The 20,216-nt window shown below is 44.6% G+C and overlaps 1 long non-coding RNA gene across 1 annotated transcript in view; it reads right to left on the reverse strand.

Annotated features, from left to right (window-relative positions):
- The window catches only part of LOC135108142 (uncharacterized), a 111,942-nt gene that overhangs the window by 91,599 nt on the left and 127 nt on the right, over positions 1-20,216 (reverse strand). The window lies entirely within an intron of this gene.

Raw genomic sequence — 20,216 nt, forward strand, 5'->3', positions numbered from 1 at the left:
TCGGGAGCAGTGGTGGAGGCAGCGGTGTAGGGTTGGGACTGATCTGCTCCATCTCTATGAAGGCTTTTTCTATCTTGCCTCCTTCCTTCACCTCGAAGGGGACCTGCGTCACCCCTTCGGCGGTGCGGGAGAGAAGGTCGCCCAGGGTAATCTCGGCCTGAGTCCTGAGGCTTCGCCCTGCGTACAGGCGCACCACCAGCTTCCTGGCGGGGCCTTTAACCCGCAGCATGGGTCCCCTGCCTCGAGAGAACCTCTGCTGCAGCTCACACCTCCCCGCCCCACGCAGCTGCTGGGCGCCCCTGGGCACCGGGTCCAGAGCCAGGCGCAGGTGCACCTTGGGCGTCTGCCACCAGCCCCTGTACGCCACCGTCAGCATGGTGGGGCTCCTCGTGTCCTCTCGCTTCACTACCACTACTCGGCTGATTTGTACGATTGAATGCATTTTGGTTTTGAGTGATTTATTAAAAAGCATTCAGTGTGACCGTGCAGCGCGGGGTGTGAGATGGTCTGATGGCGTCTCAAACTCGCGACGAAAAGTGGCGGCAAGGAGCCTGGCAGAACATGGACACAATGGAGGCCTGCTGCCTGCTTTCCAGTGCAGGCGTTTGCAATATATTGATGTTCCATTGTTTTCAGAATGTCATGCAGCCAAATAAGCACAAATACTGATAAACAGAAAACAAAGTGTGAAGAGAACTCAAGATGCGGGACAGTAGGAGAGCTGGTGGAGACCAAACTGGATTCCTCAAAGACGAGTTCACTAGGGACAGTCAGAACTCTTAAGCACCACTCTGCCGTGAACCGTCTCCGCAGTGATGCACTTCATCAAGGAAGTGGCTCAATAAATTTCATTATTCTTGAGTTTAGTAAAATGAAGCAATTGATCGTTATTGATATAGTCAGAAGCAACTAATGGCAGACGTCTAGTTTTGTGCTAATCCAGTCTCGAGACACCCTCCCCCAGCACCGCAATGCCTGCCACCAGTTGTGGGTGTGGTGAGCGGCAACCTCTGGTGTCGCCGCGGAGAGCGTTGGTAGGGTCTCCAAAATCACCCGCTACCTTCATGCCTGTCAACATTGCGGTTGCAGCTTCTTGTATCTCTCTCTCTCTCTCTCTCTCTCTCTCTCTCTCTCTCTCTCTCTCTCTCTCTCTCTCTCTCTCTCTCTCTCTCTCCAAACAGCGCAGTAATGTATACACAAATAGTGGTGAGCCAATACGAGTCAATTTGTCAAGAGTTACTTTTTTTTTTTATTGTGTCAGCGTTTGTGTGTCTGGTGGTGATGTCCTGTCCCTTGGCTGGTGTACATGATCTGAGTCTGACGCCGTCACCTTGAAATTAATTAATTGACTGACTTCAGGCAACACAATAAATTCATAATACAAGTTATTTAAAAGAATAACGGGATCTTTCTATGTAAAATAAAACGATATATCAAATAGACGTCTGTATCCTCCGTCACGTATTTTGCAGTGAGTGGTTCACTTTTGTCTTATATTTACAAGTGAGCTTTACTCGATGTGAATGAAACGTCCTTCCTTTCTCAATTTCTTACTTATCTCTATAAATGTAAAATGTAAATGTGTGTACATTCGTACGTATGTATACTTGTTTTTTGTTCCTAAACTCCTCTTAAGACTTTTTATTTAGAAGGAGCGCCGGATAAGGGCAACAAAAAAAATAGAAAAAACGCCTACTGAGGGACCAGGCCCCAAAAAGAGGTAAGAAATGATAAGTGTTTGGAAACCTCCCACTTGGAAGAGGTAGTCAAAGAGAGGAGAAAATACAGAAGCAGACATTGGGTTTAAGAATTTACCAGAAAAGAGTGATGAATGAATGAGAGCATTGGTTTACCTGTCAACACAAAACTTGGCCCACAATGGTAACGTGACTTGAGGAATGCCAACATGGAGCTGGAATTGACCTCCGAGGTTATCTGTGGCTGCTGGAAGCCATGTTGAGGACATTATTAAGTAAAATTCGACCACCAACCCTAGACAGGAGTTCGCAAGAGTCCACAGGGAGCTGCTACTTACTCATTCATCTTTATCAGAGGTGGTGGGGGGGGGGGTAAAACCACTGCTTCACTCAATGACTCATTTTTTCACTAGGAACACAAGGACAAGGCAGTATAAAGACACGGGAGGTTTGGGAGGCGCCTTCTCAAAAGTATTCTGCCAGTGTCCTATAAATCACACAACGTTTCTAACCTTGCAATAGTAGATCTTTCCTCTGATTCTTGCAGCCCATCCATTAAAGGATATATTATATAATAATCACCCGAGTGTCTTTCCTTGCGCTTTGGCAGCGAGTCGGTCATGTCTGTATTTCCCATATAAAGATCAGCTTCCCTGGTGGTTACAAGACACCGACCAGCACCGACACGCCACCTGCCCTCCGCCGGGAAGAAGCGCCTCCCTGGTGCGGCCTGAGCGAAGGCAGAACTCAGACAAACACACCAGAACAGGATAAAAAGCAAGAATTAAACTGAGCAAATCTGAATTCCCGTGAACAATCGATGTTTTGGTGAGTGACGCCTCTGGAGACCACAAAGCGAAGGTCAGCGTTATGCCCTCCGCCTCTCCGTTGTCCTCATCCCCTTCCCCCATTCATCCCAATAATTTCTCCTTCCTACCTCCTGTCCCATTCCCAGTCTAATTTCTTCCCTCCTATTCCTACCCTTCCCTCACTCACTCTTTCCACACTCATCCCTTCCTGCCTCTTTGCCCTCCTCGTTAACTTGTCTCCACATCAACTTCCTCTTCTTACCTCCTGCCCCATTCCCCTTCTCATTTCTCTCTCCCTCTAGTCCTTCCCTTCCGTCACCCACTCTTTCCACACTTATCCCTTCCTGCCTCCCACACCAATCCTACTCCTACACGTCCTTATCTTCTCCACCCACTCCTTTCCTTTCCTGCCTGTCTCTGTCACCTCCACTCCAATCCACTCATTCCTGTTCCTCCTCTCTCATGACAACGTAACGTGCTTTCCTTCCCCAATCATCTGCATCTTATCTGTCCTCTCCTCATCCTTTCTTTGTCTCGCTCTGTCCACCTCACCTTTCCATCCCTCCAGGTAAAGCCTCTGGTTCCTCCACCACACAAGCCAAGGCAGGTTAAAACGCGCTGCACTCAACTCGATAATACACATAAGTCGATGGAGGAAATATACAGACAAAGTGTAATGAAGGATGCTGCAGACAGTAAGATGGAAACAGTTGATACGTGGCAGCCCCCTAAAGGAAGTAATGTAAAGAAGTGATGAGAGAATAGATTGGATTTGCTCTCTTGTTTTTAAGGCAAACTGTCACGCTTCCAGTATTGACAACCTCAGGCCTATTTAAAAGATTGGGATTGCTTTAAAGAGTCATATATTTTCTTCCCTTTCCTCGGTGCTCCTCACTGTACGCGTCAGTCTTCCTTTGAACTGTATCACTCTCCTTTATTACTAAGAATTCAGACATCACGTAAAACTTTTCTTCCCTTCGACACAATGTGCAAAGAACAGTCACCCCCCTCCCCCTGTGCTTCTGAGTAAGAGCTATAGTTTTCTAGTTTTCTACCCGGCAATCCTCTTTGGGGTGCAGGTTGTCTGACACTTTTACTGTCATGGTGTTCCTGTGACGTTCAGAGCACCGTAAAAGAAAATGAATAAAGAAAATCCATGAACACAAACACACGCATAAAAAAAAAAAATAATGATAGAAAAAAAGAATCAAAATCACCCACTATCTCCTTATTTGTCCCACATATACACATACATATATACAGACATACATACACACATCAAGCTGTCCACGAGATACCAATATATTCAAAACTAATTCTACTCGTCATTTATTGTTGTCGTTCATATGTATCACTTTTGTTATTACATTTCGTTTGGTAATCTGTATCTCCATTCTAGCTCGATGTCTGAGTTGCACGGAAATCTGAAGTCTTAATGATGAAATATTTGACAACTTATCTATGCACCGTAACATTTTTCCTCTCGTAGCAACAGAGTAAAATTTCTAACCCTTTCATTGTGGTATGCAACAATTCACAGTACTAAAAGCAATGCGGCGAACATTTACAAGTATCTGCAAGAAATACAGGAATAAAAAAATAAAAAAAACACTTTGCAATTTCTAGGCAGTACAATGTTTGAAGGTGGCTGTAGAGGAAGAAAAATATATCTCAGAGTGATTAGCAATTAAGAAGGATGCGTCAAATAGCAGTGAAAGGGTTAAGTGTTTAAGAGAACAGGAGGTTTAATCATGTCTCTTCTAGGCAATACATTTTGAGAGACTATTGTATGTGACTAAGGATCTATAATGTTGTAGGTGATAAAGGAAAAAATGACCCACCAGTGAAGCTAAAACAGCCTCACGTCCCTTCACTAAGTATTGGATTACATTACCTCATGCTGAACGTGTCCTATCCCTCTCCACCCCTGCATTCCCCTCCACCCCTGCGCTTTTCCATCCCTCAATCCCTCTACCTCTCCACCCACCTCTGCTCCCTCGACCACTCAACCCCTCCGCCACCACCTGAAGAGTTCCTGCCCCCACGTTCTAGCAAGTCATGGTTCTCTCAACAAGGGCGAGGCAGAGGCGTGCGGCGTGCGAGGTGCGGGAAGGACGTAACTTCCTGCCGCCTTGACTAACAGGCACACGGGGCGTCAACAGTCACCAGCACCAAGCCTCCGCAGTGATGCCAATGACTGTCTCATGAGATCTTTCAGCGCCTTGTCACCTAGCACGAACTGAGAATTAGGTCCATATTCTGAAACTTCCTCCAGCATCTACATTATATTCAAAAGGCTCTAGTTAAAGTTACATGGGTTTTTAAGTGTGTTTTTAAGTGTATTTCCATAGTTCTAATGGTAGATTAATGATATTTTTACATTATTAGCTGGAAAAACACTCTTGATGATCCGAATAATTATCTCTGTGGCCTTTGAAAATAGTGGTGGTGAGAGAGCAAAGCGTTTCAAAATACGGGCTTGAGTTTTGGGTCCTCGGTCTTAAACGCTTGGTTCCCTCGTTAGAATAATCATCAAAGTCCACTGAGATGATTAACTGGGATCTCAAGTTTCTCTCCCTCTGATGCTGCGGAATCTTCGTTACACAATTCCTAGAATAATGAAAACATCCTTGAAATCTTGAGTTGTTTTCAATGCAGCCTGTTTAAGGAAGGCGAGATACAACTCAGGAATGTTTGATAGTTCTTAGATAATGGTTTTAATCTCGCTACGACAATTTGCAACAGCCAGAGACGAATGGCCAGATTGTCAAGACTGTCATCCCTATGTATAACGTTAAAATCTTATTAATCTGTCACTGGAACCATTAAAAAAAAAAATCCTCAAAACTCGTGTCACTTCAGCTAGAGCCCTTTGAATGTAGAGTGGCTGTGACATGGAAGCGTTTCAGAATACGGTCCTTAGTTGGTAGTGGTGGTGCTGGCAGATTTAGAGTGACACTTTTACTCACGCCGCCCTGAGCCCCACTATGCAGTCAAAGAGAAGGTTGACAGGAAGCTTGTGGTGTTCTTCAGTCACTCGGAGGCAGCTTGAAAAATGGCCAGCTTCCAACGGGACTCCAGTTCAGATCGCCGAAAAACTACACACGAGCACCGACCTCCCCTAGCTGATGAGTACTTGTGTAGAGGAGGAGGAGGAGGAGGAGGAGGAGGAAAATTAGTAGTGGTAGTAGTAGTAGTAGTAGTAGGAGGAGTGGGAGAAGGAGGAGGAGGAGGAGGAGGAGGAGGAGGAGGAGGAGGAGGAGGAGGAGGAGGAGGAGGAGGAGGAGGAGGAGGAGGAGGAGGAGGAGAAGCCTCATTCCCTATCCTAAGTCCCTCAAAGAGCTTATTCATGTGGCCTGATTAGAATGTTGTGCTGCGGTAAAAAAGACTGAATGAGGACTGGGTAGCTCTTTTTATCTCTCTCTCTCTCTCTCTCTCTCTCTCTCTCTCTCTCTCTCTCTCTCTCTCTCTCTCTCTCTCTCTCTGAATTGCACTATTTTGTGAACTGGTACATTTTTGTCATGGAACTCTTGGCTCTAAGTGCAGGATGGGGAAAGTGGTGGTGGTGGTGGTGGTGGTGGTGGTGGTGGTGGTGACAGGGGCTAGGCGAGGGTGGTGGAGCGTGACTCTGCATTTCAGAGTGGAGGGTTTATGGTCTTGTTGGTCACGCTGGTTGGTACCCCCTTAAGGAGGTCCACAGGCGGGCTGGCTGAGGGCAAGGTGTGGGCGGGGTGATGGCGGGCTGTGCGCGGGGTGAGGGGTGAGCTGGAGGCGGTGGGGCGGCAGATGAAATTAAGCTTAAGGACGATGCGAGTATCGCCTTCGAGACTCAATTAGCGAGACACAAGACCAATTAGTGTCGACGGGCGAGGCTTCCAGGGGCGTCTCCTGTTTCCAGATAAATGTAGGCTTTAAATGTCGGTGTGTGACGTTGTCTTGGCCGTGATGCGGCGTGCGTCAGGGCCAGGCCGCCGCGCCAGACCTTCATTAGCACCCCGGCGGCGGTACAAATTAATTCGTCGGATGCAGAGTCTTGCAAGACTAATTCTCGTATCGATTATACGCCTTGCAACTCAGCACGACTTTGCTAATTGCTAATTAAGATTTCTCTCAGAGTCGCACCATCCAACGCGCAACGGCCGTGAGCGGCGGCAAAAGTGGACCAGCGAGACAGACGGCAGACCGGATGTGACGAGGGGCGCCTTCTGCAGGCCCTCCCTCCCTCTTAAGCCCTGCAAGGCCGCCGCCCCCAATGCTCATGAGAGGAGAAGCGTCTCTATAGCAACACTGGAAAACAGAATTCAACGACTCCCTTGAGAATGATGGCCAGACAGGGCTGGAACCATAACGCGGCGGCGACCTAGCGCTGTACACTTTGTTGTCAGCATGGATCAGCCCTGCACCTTTTACTTCTGCTTAGAGCCAAGGCTACGTGACCTTCCTCGTCACCGCCAGTGTCACTGAAGCAGCACCTGTGCTACGTGAGGACGCCACACTGTGCTCACTCCGGCAGAGAGGCGGCCACGCACACTGCCTCGTGGGCGCCTTACCTTACCTCCTCTGCCGCCCACGCTGCCACGCCCGCCAAACAGGGAAAGGGATGACCGAACTTAGCATCCCCAGTCCTCCTCCCTCAGACACACACACACACACACACACACACACACACACACACACACACACACACACACACACACACACACCTCACCCCCTCTGTACATTTTCAGTTTGTTAACTGCCTGAATAATAAACTGTTTATCATTATTATTATTATTATTATTATTATTATTATTAATTATTATTATTATTATTATTATTATTACACACACACACACATGCGGGCAGAGACAGGCTATCGAGGCGAGGCGGCAGGAAGTGTAGGAAATCAAGCATTCGAAAAATAGAGCTCAATAACTAAAGCAAACATACACTGAGACATACAAGATCACAATTTATCTCCTCACTTATCACACACACACAGGGAAAAAAAATCACAGACAGTAATAGTAGGAAAACAACTCTCCATTGTTGCTTGCTGCGTGGGGAAATGTCACTGAGTTTCTATAGAGAATAAATATGAAAGTGACCTATGTAAGAACGCTTCCTCAAAAAGATTAAATAAATAAATGAAAAAAAAAATAAATAAAACAAAATAATTAATCCCTCATTATCATTAATATCGAGAGAGAGAGAGAGAGAGAGAGAGAGAGAGAGAGAGAGAGAGAGAGAGAGAGAGAGAGAGAGAGAGAGAGAGGGGGAAGGGTTGGGAGGAATTACCAGCTACACACTTCCGCTTTAGACACACACACACACACACACACACACACACACACATGTAAAGGGAATGAGATACACAAATGCATGTAAATGAATACGGTATGAAATTAACAAACGTACGTATCAATACAGAGGCAAAGAACTAATACATGAAGATCGATAGACTGATAGATATATGATGAGACAGACAGACAGGCAGACAGACATATAGATAGATAGATAGATAGATAGATAGACAGGTAGATAGATAGATACACTGATGAGGAGAGGTTTTGTCATCCGGGACTGAATTTTCAAGGGAGATTTTGTTTTCATGGTTTGTGTCTATTGGTTAAAATTCTGTGGCTCCTCAGGATTACCATATTATCTGTCTTCTTTCCTTCCCCCAACCTCTCCCTCTCTCTCTCTCTCTCTCTCTCTCTCTGCTCCTCCTCCAACAGCGTCATGTGACCTTAAATTTAACCAGTCAATCAATCAGATCAATTCTCCTTCTCCTCCTCCTCCTCCTCCTCTTCGTCCGTCCTCTTCCTTCGGTTATTCGTCTCCTGTACCTTCTCCATCTCCTGTTTTTCTTCCTTTTACATGATCCTCCTCTTCTGACAATACCTTCTTACCTTCCTTCCCCTCCTCTCCTTCCTTCGGCGTCTCCACCACTGATAAACAAAGTTAGCCGCACCCGCCTGTTCAAGTGCTCGGCCGCGACCCCACCAGGAAGTAATTCGCTTATACGTCACCAGCGCTGAGTGTGTGTGACGCATCGCCCTTGACCCAGCACCTCATCACGGCCCGGGCAGATAGATATATAAATAGATAGGTATATAGATAGATAGATAGATAGATATATAGATAAGTTCATGGGTAGATAGATGAAATAGATAGTTAGTTAGATATTTTGATAGGTAAATAGACTGGTAGATATAATAGGTAGATAGGTAGATAGACAGGTAGAGAGAGAGAGACAGATAGGTAGATAGACAGGTAAACAGATAAAGAAGTGAAGTTTTCTCATACGTTGTCACTAAAATACATAATGGACTGACCGTCTTTTTATTGGTGATTTCGTCTTCTTAAGCTGTGTTTATACTTATTGATAAGATTTTGTTCCTCCTCAGACCTTTCATCTTATCTGTCCTCCTCCTCCTGCTCTTCAACGCTCTCTCTCTCTCTCTCTCTCTCTCAACGCCCTTCACCCAGAACTCCTGACGCCAGCTGCCTGATACAACATGCTGCCTGAAACTCCCTGCAAGCTTCTATATTTCCTATGACTTGAACTCTTTCACAGGGAAGATTTCAAGACACTTTTCATAATTCTGGGCAACCCTTTCGATTACTCTTTGGGAACTGGCATCTTCAGTGGGCCTTTTCTTTTTTTTTTTCCCGATCTTTTGTTGCCCTTAACCAGAGCACCTCTTACTTAAAATATTCAGTGACGTGTCGCCTCTAATACACTGCCCGGTGCCGTGGTTCCTTGGGTGGTTTTGTTTCCCGGGTCCACGCCAGCAAGACAACACTCACTGTCTCTGTCTCTCTTGTTTTTTTAATGGTGAGGCAAATTGGTTTAAGTGTCTTCATATCAGAACTCATATTGGTTTGTAAGATGTCGGAATGTTTGTTAATGTATGTGTACGATGATCTTACGGATAGAGGTTATGGTAACGATAAGATACAAGGATGCTGCAAGTTTGAATACAATACGGGAATGAGTTTACCAGTCGATGAGTGAAGAATAAAGTTTCTGCTATGAATACGATTTGCTGCACGTTTTGATACAGGCATGAGTCTATCAGTCAGTGGATGCCAGTATCGCCCAGTGACCGTGTTCAGCTCTCATGTGCGTGCATATGTGTGGGAGGCAGCACCGCCCACACAATTGAGGGTTAGGAGGGTAGAGTGACGAGAGAAAATGCTTACTGTTCTTTCGCTTTCCTTTTCACTTCCTGCACAATTAAGGATTAGAAGGAAGGACGAAAGAAAATCGTTACTGTTCTGTTTCCTTTCTATATACGAAGGGAGGTAATCAGGACTTGCAGGAACAAAAGGACTACCAGCGCTGTTAATCTGGAGACAGTGAGGACACGAGTGATAATTTGAAGATCGAAGTGACGTAACATTTTCTTCCTGATGTTCAGTCTAAGTTGCTGGATGGGAGACAAAGAATGGGAAGACAGTGCTTTTATTTAGTGTACAGGTACAGTCCTTTGTTATCATTCACAGCCCTATTGAAAATGTTTACACGTATACAGAAAATGGGAAATAGAAATTTGATTTTTTTAAAACCATATAAGCATTCAAGACACTTCAGTACAAAAATAAGTGCTTAGAAATGAAAAAAAAAAAAAAAAATCTAACAGAGGAAAGTTGAATGGAAGTGGAGAATTGCTTCCATTAGATTAGCTTTGGTTAATATGAACGCTTGTATAATGCAGGGATTTAATTTTACCTTTCGTGCTACGTAACCACTAAAGAGCTTCTGTACAAAAAACGCTTTTAAAAGTGATAAGTTATAGAAGAAAAGTCTAGTAGTGAAAGAGTTAATGCTAGGTAGTCGCTTCCACTCATACCGCTCTTCCACACAATGTGGAATGAAAGTCTTTTCGTCTTATCAATTCCTCTTCTCTGACTGACTGTCTTCAGCCACTCTCTCATCGCCGCAGTGTTGCATCTCTTGCTATCTTCTATCGCTTTTTCACGCTAACTGGTCTTCTGATCTTGATAACTGCATGTCTCTCTTCTCCCGCCGCTCGCTGCACAAGACTTCCTACTTTCTCTCACCCCTATTCTATCCACCTCTTTAGAGCAAGAATTAACCAGTATTCTCAATCATTCATCCCTTTTTTTCTGGCAAATTCTGGAACTCTCTGCCTGCTTCTTTATTTTCTCCTTCCTATGACTTGAACTCTTTCAAAAGGAAGGTTTCAAGACACTTATCCTCTAAATTCGGATAACATTCTTGACCTGTTTTTGCGACTGGCACTCTAGTGGTCCTTTTGTTCCCATTTTTTTTTTCTTTTGTTGCCCTTGGCCGGTGCTCCTCTTACATAAAAAAAACTGGATTAATATTGACGCTTGCATAATGCAGAGAGGATTGAAGGTCATGCTATGCTGCCACTGTTGTCCTGTGGCCGTAAAGATAAAGGTCAGTGTTGCACGGCTGTCCTTGTATTGCTGCGATATTCATCAGGCGTGCTTTACTGACTGAATTTTGTTGCGTCCCTTATAAGTTTTGGTGGTTTAAAGGTATGAGAGAGAGAGAGAGAGAGAGAGAGAGAGAGAGAGAGAGAGAGAGAGAGAGAGAGAGAGAGAGAGAGAGAGAGAGAGAGAGAGAGAGAGAGAGAGAGAGAGAGAGAGAGAGAGAGAGAGTCAAAGAAATTACATGAGAGACAACCACAAAGACAGACAGACAGACAGACATACATACACACACAGACAGACAGACAGACAGACAGACAGACACACAGAGAGTCCATGACAAAACACAACACAAACATCCAAAGCATTAAACCACCTAGAGGAGAGAGAAAAGACACAAATCTACTGGTACAGAGAAACGAAGATGAGAGAGATGATAAAACAGAGAGAGACTCAGACTATTAGGTGAAGAACAACCTGTAGGAGAAGATGATAAAAGGCAATGGTTTGATTTATAGCTGGCGTGCAGGAGGAGGAAGAGGTGATAGAGGCGGTGATGATGACGTGAGTTATTTGGGTGGCTTGGATGAGGTGGCAGAGTACTGGAGATGGAAGGCAGGTGGAAAGGCTAAGTACCTTGGAGTGGAAGGGTGGATTAGATAGCGGATAGGGTGAGGCGAACATGGCGGGAAGTGAAGTGGGGTGGGGGAGAGGAGGAGAGGAAAGTGCGGATAGGGAGGGGAAGGTTGGTGTGGGGGAGAGAAAGAAAGTGAGGGGAGGGAAGGGAAGGTTGGTGCGGTATGGAGAGAGGACGAGTGGAATGAAACAGAAAAGAGAATACGATATAAAGTATAGAACAGGATGGAATGAAATAAAATGAATAAAATATAGGATAGAATACACCAGTAGAATACAATAAAATAAAAACAAAACAAAGCTGGGATGCTGTGGATGCAATGATGGAGGCAGGTGGATGTATCGGAGGTGTGTGGCAGGGACAGGTGGACAGAAATACAGGTCAACTTTTGCGTTAGGAAGATGAATAAAATAGGAACAAATACACATACAAATCTCATAAAATGTGCAAAATTCAAACAAAAGAAAACTGGGACGTTGATGAATGAAACAGCAGATAGATGGATTAGTGATGCGTGGGAAGGACAGGTGGAGAGGGATACTGGTTAAATCTTGTTTTAATAAGCTGGATAGAATAAGGGTGAATATATGCTCTCGTAAAAGATGCTGGGATGCTGGCGGATGAAGTAATGGAGAATGGATGGATGGATGAATTCAAGGTGCGTGGGGACTGAGTAGTGATGGTGGTGGAGAGCCAGGTAGAGGTGGAGGGACACCTGGTCGGGTGGTCTGGTCGGGAAGTCAGGCACAGCTGGGAGCGACAATACCGAGTGACTGTAACTACCAATGTCTCGGTGGAGGGTCGGGGAGCGCCATCTGTCCCCGGCAAAACACGGCTCCCGGAATTTATGAAAACATTTGGTGCCAGGATGCCTTGACTCACGGCCTGATTCCAAGGGCTGCACGCAAAGCCGGAGCGAGGGAAAAAATATTGAGAGCAACGCACGCCAAGAGTTACGACGGGAAGTGTGCGTCCATGCGAGACTCTTACGTGTGTATCTTGACTGGATTACGTCAAAGTGCTCCGGGTTTAGTGATGCACGGAGTCTGTCTGGTACAAGGAGGAGATTAAGGCTGTAAACTTCAGAATGTCAGTCTTGTTAGTCCTTCAAGCAACGTCAAATTAGATGGAAAGGGGAGGAGTTTTGGCTTAGGCTGTATAATAATAAAAAAATGTATGTTTTTTTTTTTAGTTAGTGATTCGAGAAGGCTAAAAAAAAAGAATGAAAAAAAAAATATAATACTGAGGCAATGAACTTGAAAATTAGTCTCAGTATTTCAAATCGAGTAAAACAAAAGGAAAAAAAAATACATAAAAACATTTCGAGAATGTTGGTTAATTTCTGTATTGTCAGGAAGGATTTGTGAGAGTGAGCAAGGCGGCTGCGGGTGAGTCACGGGTAAGGAGGCGACGAGGCGCTCTGGGTGTCTGTTTGCCTTCACTCCATCAGTAAACACACCATATGCTTCCTTCCTGTCTTTGTTATGCTCATGTCTCAGTGTGGGACCCCGAACTTGTTGTTGTTGTTTTTGTTGTTGTTGTTGTTGTTATTGTTGTTGTTATTGTTGTTGTTGTTGTTGTTGCTGCTGTTGCTGCTGCTGCTGGTGCTGGTGCTGCTGCTGCTGCTGTTGTTATTATTATTATTATTATTGTTGTTGTTGTTGTTGTCCTGCTAAACCTCCTCTTTGTTGTTGTTGTTGTTTACCTATTCAGTGGCAGTGATGGCCGGAACACTGCCATCATTACTGTTGTTGTTGCAGCGTCTGTTGTTGTTGTGCTGTCCCAGGAGTGTAGCCTCTAATCAACTCAAACCTTACCCAGGCATCGGTAACTCGGCACAAGGCCACGATTTTTGTGACCATATTCTGAAACGTTTTTGGCCGCAAGTTGCCTTCTTTCAAAGGGCTCCAACTGATGCCTCTAGTGCCAAATTAACAATATTTCTACGTTTTTAACAGGAAAAACGTCCTTGAGAACCAGGCTTATCATCTCCGTGACCTTCGAAAACGATCGTGGTGAGAGAGCAAACTGTTTCTCAATACGGGTCTTTCACCTGTGCCGTAGCCAAGCGCCAGCAGTCCACGTTGAGACACAATATAAATTTGCTACGAATATTAGTGTACAGTGAAGGGGTGAATGACACAGTGACCTGTGTCGTACTACGAGAGAGAGAGAGAGATGAGAGAGAGAGAGAGAGTGAGAGAGAGAGAGAGAGAGAGAGAGAGAGAGAGAGAGAGAGAGAGAGAGAGAGGAGAGAGAGAGAGATGACCTACGTCTTCAGTATTACATGCTGGACTAAAGCATAGTGATTATTATTATCTCTCTCTCTCTCTCTCTCTCTCTCTCTCTCTCTCTCTCTCTCTCTCTCTCTCTCTCTCTCTCTCTCTGTTTTAGTGTGTGTGTGTGTGTGTGTGTGTGTGTGTGTGTGTGTGTGTGTGTGTGTGTGTGTGTGTGTGTGTGTGTGTGTGTGTGTGTGTGCCAGCCTTGGGTCCAGGTTCAGGCTACTGTACTAAGGCACAGTACAAGTACGAGGAAATGTTTCAAGCACAGGCATTTTTTTTTCTGTTTAGTGAAGTCCAGTACTAACAGTAAGCGCTGTGTACAACACAAGTGTTCTTCTTTCTTCAGCAAAGCTACAGATCTTAGATCTCGCTGGGTAAAACGTTATATACTTAAAAGTGGATGTGATAAAAGAGGAATAACTCATTTTAATTTGTTGAGCACTCCACAGCCTCCAGCACAGAACAGCAACACAGGAGCAGATGCCTCACGAGTTACTTAAATAATGTTCTTTGTTATGTGTTATGTTATGTTCTAATGTTATGTGGAAAAAAATGTCTTATCTTTGACTGAAATACTGTTTAGCTAAATATGATTTCAGGAAATAAAAATTCTACATTACAATTAATTTGCTACTTTTGTACAAGTAATATTGCTCATAACTATAAACTGGTGTTATCCGTTTTATTGCGAATAAATACATTCCTCATACAGTTCATGCTGCAGTTTTTTTTCATTTTTTATTTTTTTATTTTCCTTGTTATACTCGTACATTGAATAATTATAAAAGCAATTAATATATTAGCATTTTAATGTTTTACGGTATATTAATTCCATTTCAGAATTCAATACCCTAATAATTTCAAAATAATGTATTTGATTCCAATTGACAGTAATTGGCGCGTTTCAAGCACTTCAGGTCTATATGCCAATACAATCCAATTCATAAACTCCACATAAAGTAGCAGTGCATGTACAAGGATCCAGCCCTGGTGTGTGTGTGTGTGTGTGTGTGTGTGTGTGTGTGTGTGTGTGTGTGTGTGTGTGTGTGTGTGTGTCCGCAGCGGCAGGTCAGGGCGGAGAGCCTTCAGACGCGGGACGGGAGGCGAGAGGCGGCAGGCGGCGTCTAGGGCGGCGCTAAATAAGGCCGCCCCGCCGCTCCTCAAGAAAGAGCTGCCGGCGACATAAAGGTCTCTCGCAGGTCCATTACGGGCCGGCGGTGAAAAACGGACCGACTGAGGGAGGACACCCGACGCCTAGGGGACAGAAAAAAAAAAAAAAATGTTTGTGCAATTTTATTTATTTTTTCTTTTTTCGTTGTTGTGCAGCCGCGTTTAGAAAATGACTCGTAACTTTTAAAGCTGTTTGTGTGATTGTTCAGCTTTGTTTTTTCCTGATGTGTAATTATTGGTTGTAATGGTCTTGCTCTGTGATGATTCAAGCACACAGCGCGATTCGAACACGTGGCCTTTAGTCTTTAAAATGAGGACTTTACCAGTGAGCCGACGTGGAGTCCATTATTTGGTGCGTCTTGCTCCCGCACCACGCGCCGAGCGCCGAGCGTCTTCTGAGAGACTCCTATGGTGACGCGAGCGTGTGGTAAGGCGGGCGTGTGACGGGACGGGTGTGGGGCGAGGCGGGGGTGGAGGGAGGTGGGCGTGTGGCAGGGCGGGCGTGTGGCGGGACGGGTGTGGGGCGAGGCGGGCTTGGAGATGGGCGTGTGGCGAGGTGGGCGTGTGGCGGGACGGGCGTATGGGGGGACGGATGTGGGGTGAGTCGGGCGTGGGAATGGGCGTGTGGCGAGATGGGCGTGTGGCGAAACGGGCGTGGGGGAGGACGGGCGTGGGGCGAGGCGGGCGTGTGGGGAGATGGACGTGTAGCGAGATGGACGTGTAGCGAGATGGGCGTGTGGCGAGATGGGTGTGGGGCGAGGCGGGCGTGGCTGCGTCTGGTCCACGTGGCCCTGGGTGGTGTGGCTCCCTGGCAGCAGCTGTGTTGACATGATGACGTCCTCACCGCATTGGTAACACGACTGTTGACTCAGTCCCTCCCTCGCCTTGTACAAAAAGGTAAACATGTCATGACAAAAGTGAAAAGACTTTAAACACAAGTTTGTGTGCATGAAGACTTTTTAATCTGCCTTGTAATATATTCACGAGTCAGAGCTCATCGCGGTCCTCTTTAAGCGGCACGACGCGTGCATGCGGGGGAGCAATGTGTCACATGCGGATTAAACTGAGAGGCAGCCGGGGCGAGGGGGCAAGGTGGGGAGTGTAAGCAGCACCAGGATGCGTCCTGCAGCGGGCGGGCAGAGCGTAGGGCCGCCTGTGTCATGTGATTAACGTCTGGCGGAGGCAGACGGCGCCACGCACTCCTCCGCGCCTCGCTGCTCAAGTCTTTAGCGCGTATTGGATGGCTGCGCTTCGTGCCGGCTTGCGTCTCGCTGAGGGACACGCCGCTATTGACGGAGGGAAGGCTGGAGGCTGAACGGTGCTCATTAATACTGAGTTATTGCGCCGCAACAACTCGGCCATGTGGCGCCGGCTAGGGTTACAGGAGCGTCAGGAGGCTTTCACTTACACACACACACACACACACACACACACACACACACACACACACACACACACACACACACACACACACACATACACACGCACGAGCTGCCCCGCTAATAATTACCTACCATCATTAATGGCTCAGAAATAATATAAACGACCTGCTTCACAAGTAACACATGGCTGATGGTTCAAAAACTCGCCGCCAGAGGACAGTGAGCTCGCCAATATAGTTCGTGAGCGTGGCGGTAAACAGCGGAGTAACACCCCCAGCATGTAAATGGCGATAACACCTCTCTGATGTGTAGAATGATCCAGCTTTCACCATTCATGTCTTCACGCAGCGGACAGAGTTATCGCCCCGTGGAGTGAAGTTAGCACTGTGACAGCCGCGGCGGTGGCAGGATATCATGAGTTTGGCCACTCAGCGTTGACTAGCTCATGAGACTGCCCTCCGCTGCCGTGTTGTTACTACCATCAGTACACACACACACACACACACACACACACACACACACACACACACACAATGTCGATCACGCTGCCGATGCCTGACAGTGTGTGGTCAGCCAGGAACCTAAAGTTGGTAGGAAACGAAAGAAGAGACAGGATAAGGAATGAAGAACAAAAGCGGATAAACCAAAAAAGGGAGAAAGAAAAAGAGAAGAGTGATAAGGAAAGGCTCAAACAGATGAAGAAAGAAGAGAAAGAAAACTGAAAAGAGAGAAACGAAATGTGGAAAAGGATTATGAAGATACGAATAGGAAAAGGTGAAAAAAGATAAGGACAAAAGGAGAAGAGGAAAGAAACAGCGTAGCATGACGAAATGGGACAAAGGAAAGAGCATAGACGACACAGAAGGATGGGATGGGAACGGAAGGACTGGAGGAATAAGAGAAGGATGCTGAGGGACGCCAGGAAGAGTGTGTGTGATACTAAAGATAAAACACTCTCAATGCTACTATTTTCCTCCAGAGAGAGAGAGAGAGAGAGAGAGAGAGAGAGAGAGAGAGAGAGAGAGAGAGAGAGAGAGAGAGAGAGAGAGAGAGAGAGAGAGAGAGAGAGAGAGAGAGAGGAACGGGAACAGATGTAAGATAAAAAAAATTCAGATGTGGAAAGAACTGTACGTACTTTGCTAATTCTGGATAAGGAAAACAATAAGCCAAATAAGTGGAAATAACCATACGCTCTTTATTCATTCAGGATAACGAAAAGTAACAAATTGAAAAAAAAAAAAACAAGAGTATGATATTAATATTATCACTAAAAAAAATGAAAACGCAACGACTTCAATACTTAGAAATTTACAAATAAGTGTTGTGATTTTCTGTGGCGGAAAACAAAGACATTTGTAGCTTAAAATCTACGAAAATGACATTGAAAACAAGCCAATAAATAAGAGTAGAAAATAATAACAAAGAAAAGTATCGTAGAGGACACTACAAAAACATTGCTTAGTTAAGACCAAAACTCAATTAATAAAAGCATTTCCACTGTCAATAATGAAGGAAAAAAAAAGAAAAAAAGAAACGACCAGAGTATCAATCTCTCACTGGGAAAAAAAGCATAACAATAATTACAGTACGCAAGTAAAACAAAAAAAAAATGAAAATCTCTCGAAAACACCTTTGACTACATAAAAGAAAAAAAAATCTAAAATGGAGGAAAATATGAAAGCGTTGCTCAATCAAAAAATACATAATTGTTTGTTGAAAGTGAGACGCAGGTGAGACTGAGTGAGTGAGTGAGACTGAGTGAGACTGAGTGAGTGAGTGAGTGAGTGGATATCTGTCTGTCAATGTCTAATTGAGGGGAAGAGAAAATATGTAGGAGCAGCAGAGAGAGAGAGAGAGAGAGAGAGAGAGAGAGAGAGAGAGAGAGAGAGAGAGAGAGAGAGAGAGAGAGAGAGAGAGAGAGAGAGAGAGAGAGAGAGAGAGAGAGAGAGAGAGAGAGAGAGAGAGAGAGAGAATGGGGCAAGGACGAACGAGAGAATGAATCAGAAGAATAAAAAATGAAGACAAAATAAAAAAAGAGGAAGTAAAATAAAAAAAATAAATAAAATAAACAAGAGGAATAACGAAAAACGGAATGAAGAACGAAAGAAAATGAAAGGCGAAGTTAATTCATTACACACACACACACACACATATTATGATCACCACCACCACCACCACCACCACCACCACCACCGCCATTACCTTCCCTTTCACATACACGCAAAACTAATTAATTAATCTATTTATTAATTGGAATATCCGATACAAATTACCACAATAAAACAGCCTCACTGAACGATGGCGGTGTATCATTCTCACCACCACTCATCACCACCACCGTTCATTATCACCGTCACTGTTCATTATCATCACCGTTAACCCTTTAGTCACCATTCATTTTATTAGTATCATCACCACTCATCACCATTCACAATTCATTATTTTCAGTACTCATCATCACCATCACCACCATTCATTGTCACCATTGACCTTATCAGTACTCATCACCACTTATCATTCACCACCACTCATTGTTACTCATTTCCGTTCACCACTAGTCATCATTATTACAGTTGTCAGGGGTAGGGGATGGTAGTAGTAGTAGTAGTAGTAGTAGTAGTAGTAGTAGTAGTAGTAATAGTAGTAGTAGAGGCAACAATATCAGCAACATCAGCAACAACATCAACAACAACTAGTAGTAGTAGTAGTAGCAGTAGTAGTAGTAGTAGAGGCAACAATATCATCAACAACAACAACAACAACAACAACAACAACAACAACAACAATAATCTGAAAGGCACACTCATAATTGCTTCGCTATTTACAGTCACGCATGAAACCAACACATCTGCTTTGTTAATTCGCTAAAAAAAAAAAAAATAATAAATAAAATAAATAAATAAATAAAAAACATACGTATTTTCATACATTTGCATATTACGCAGATGGAGTGAAAATATTAATGAATAGCTAAAGTTTTCAATACACATTATTCATTAGCGATTGATGTAAGTGTTTGGTATTGATGAAATAATTATGTACATTGCTTTATGTGTTGGTTGCCCGTGTGTGGCTTGGCGTCCAGCGTGTGGGAGAGTAAAGCCACGTTCACCCGCTGTTAATTAAGTAATAGGAGAGGCAAACACAGGTGCATTCATTGGTTGCAGATATATCATCCTTCCTAAGAGGTTTTAATGTTAAGAAAAAAAAAAGAGAGTAAAGAGTTTTAATTTTTTGACATTCTTTTGCTTTTAGCTTTTACTGAGATTTTTGTGTGGAGTTTACTTCTAGTTTTTCTTATGTTCTAATGCTTGGTTTGGGTTCAGCTATTACCCTTTCCACAAGACGAGATTATAATTTTTCGTAGTATTTGTTTCTGTCAATATACTACTACAGCTGTGTGTGTGTGTGTGTGTGTGTGTGTGTGTGTGTGTGTGTGTGTGTGTGTGTGTGTGTGTGTGTGTGTGTGTGTGTGTGTATTCGTATAGTTGTATTTAATATGGATGTTTAAGATGCTGCGGAATAAAGTAAATTCTATCTATCTATCTATCTATCTATCTGTTTACATACTAGGCAGGCAATCCCACACGCGATATCTCTGACGGAGCACCACACACTCGCCATTCACTCTTAGCCCCGTTAGCCCGTGGTGGCAAGAGACAGTCTCGTCCACCACACTACTACACCCCAACAGAACAGAAGCTAGTTTGGTGCCGGAGATATCTCGATACTCTTCTTTTGAAACACAGAGATAAATGAAATAGAAAGAAGCAGAGTTCAAGAATTCGCCAGTGAAAGGGACGAAAGACTGAAAGAACAGAATAGCAATAGTG

This window comes from Scylla paramamosain, chromosome 16, assembly GCF_035594125.1.
Source record: "Scylla paramamosain isolate STU-SP2022 chromosome 16, ASM3559412v1, whole genome shotgun sequence".
Classification (NCBI taxonomy): domain Eukaryota; kingdom Metazoa; phylum Arthropoda; class Malacostraca; order Decapoda; family Portunidae; genus Scylla; species Scylla paramamosain.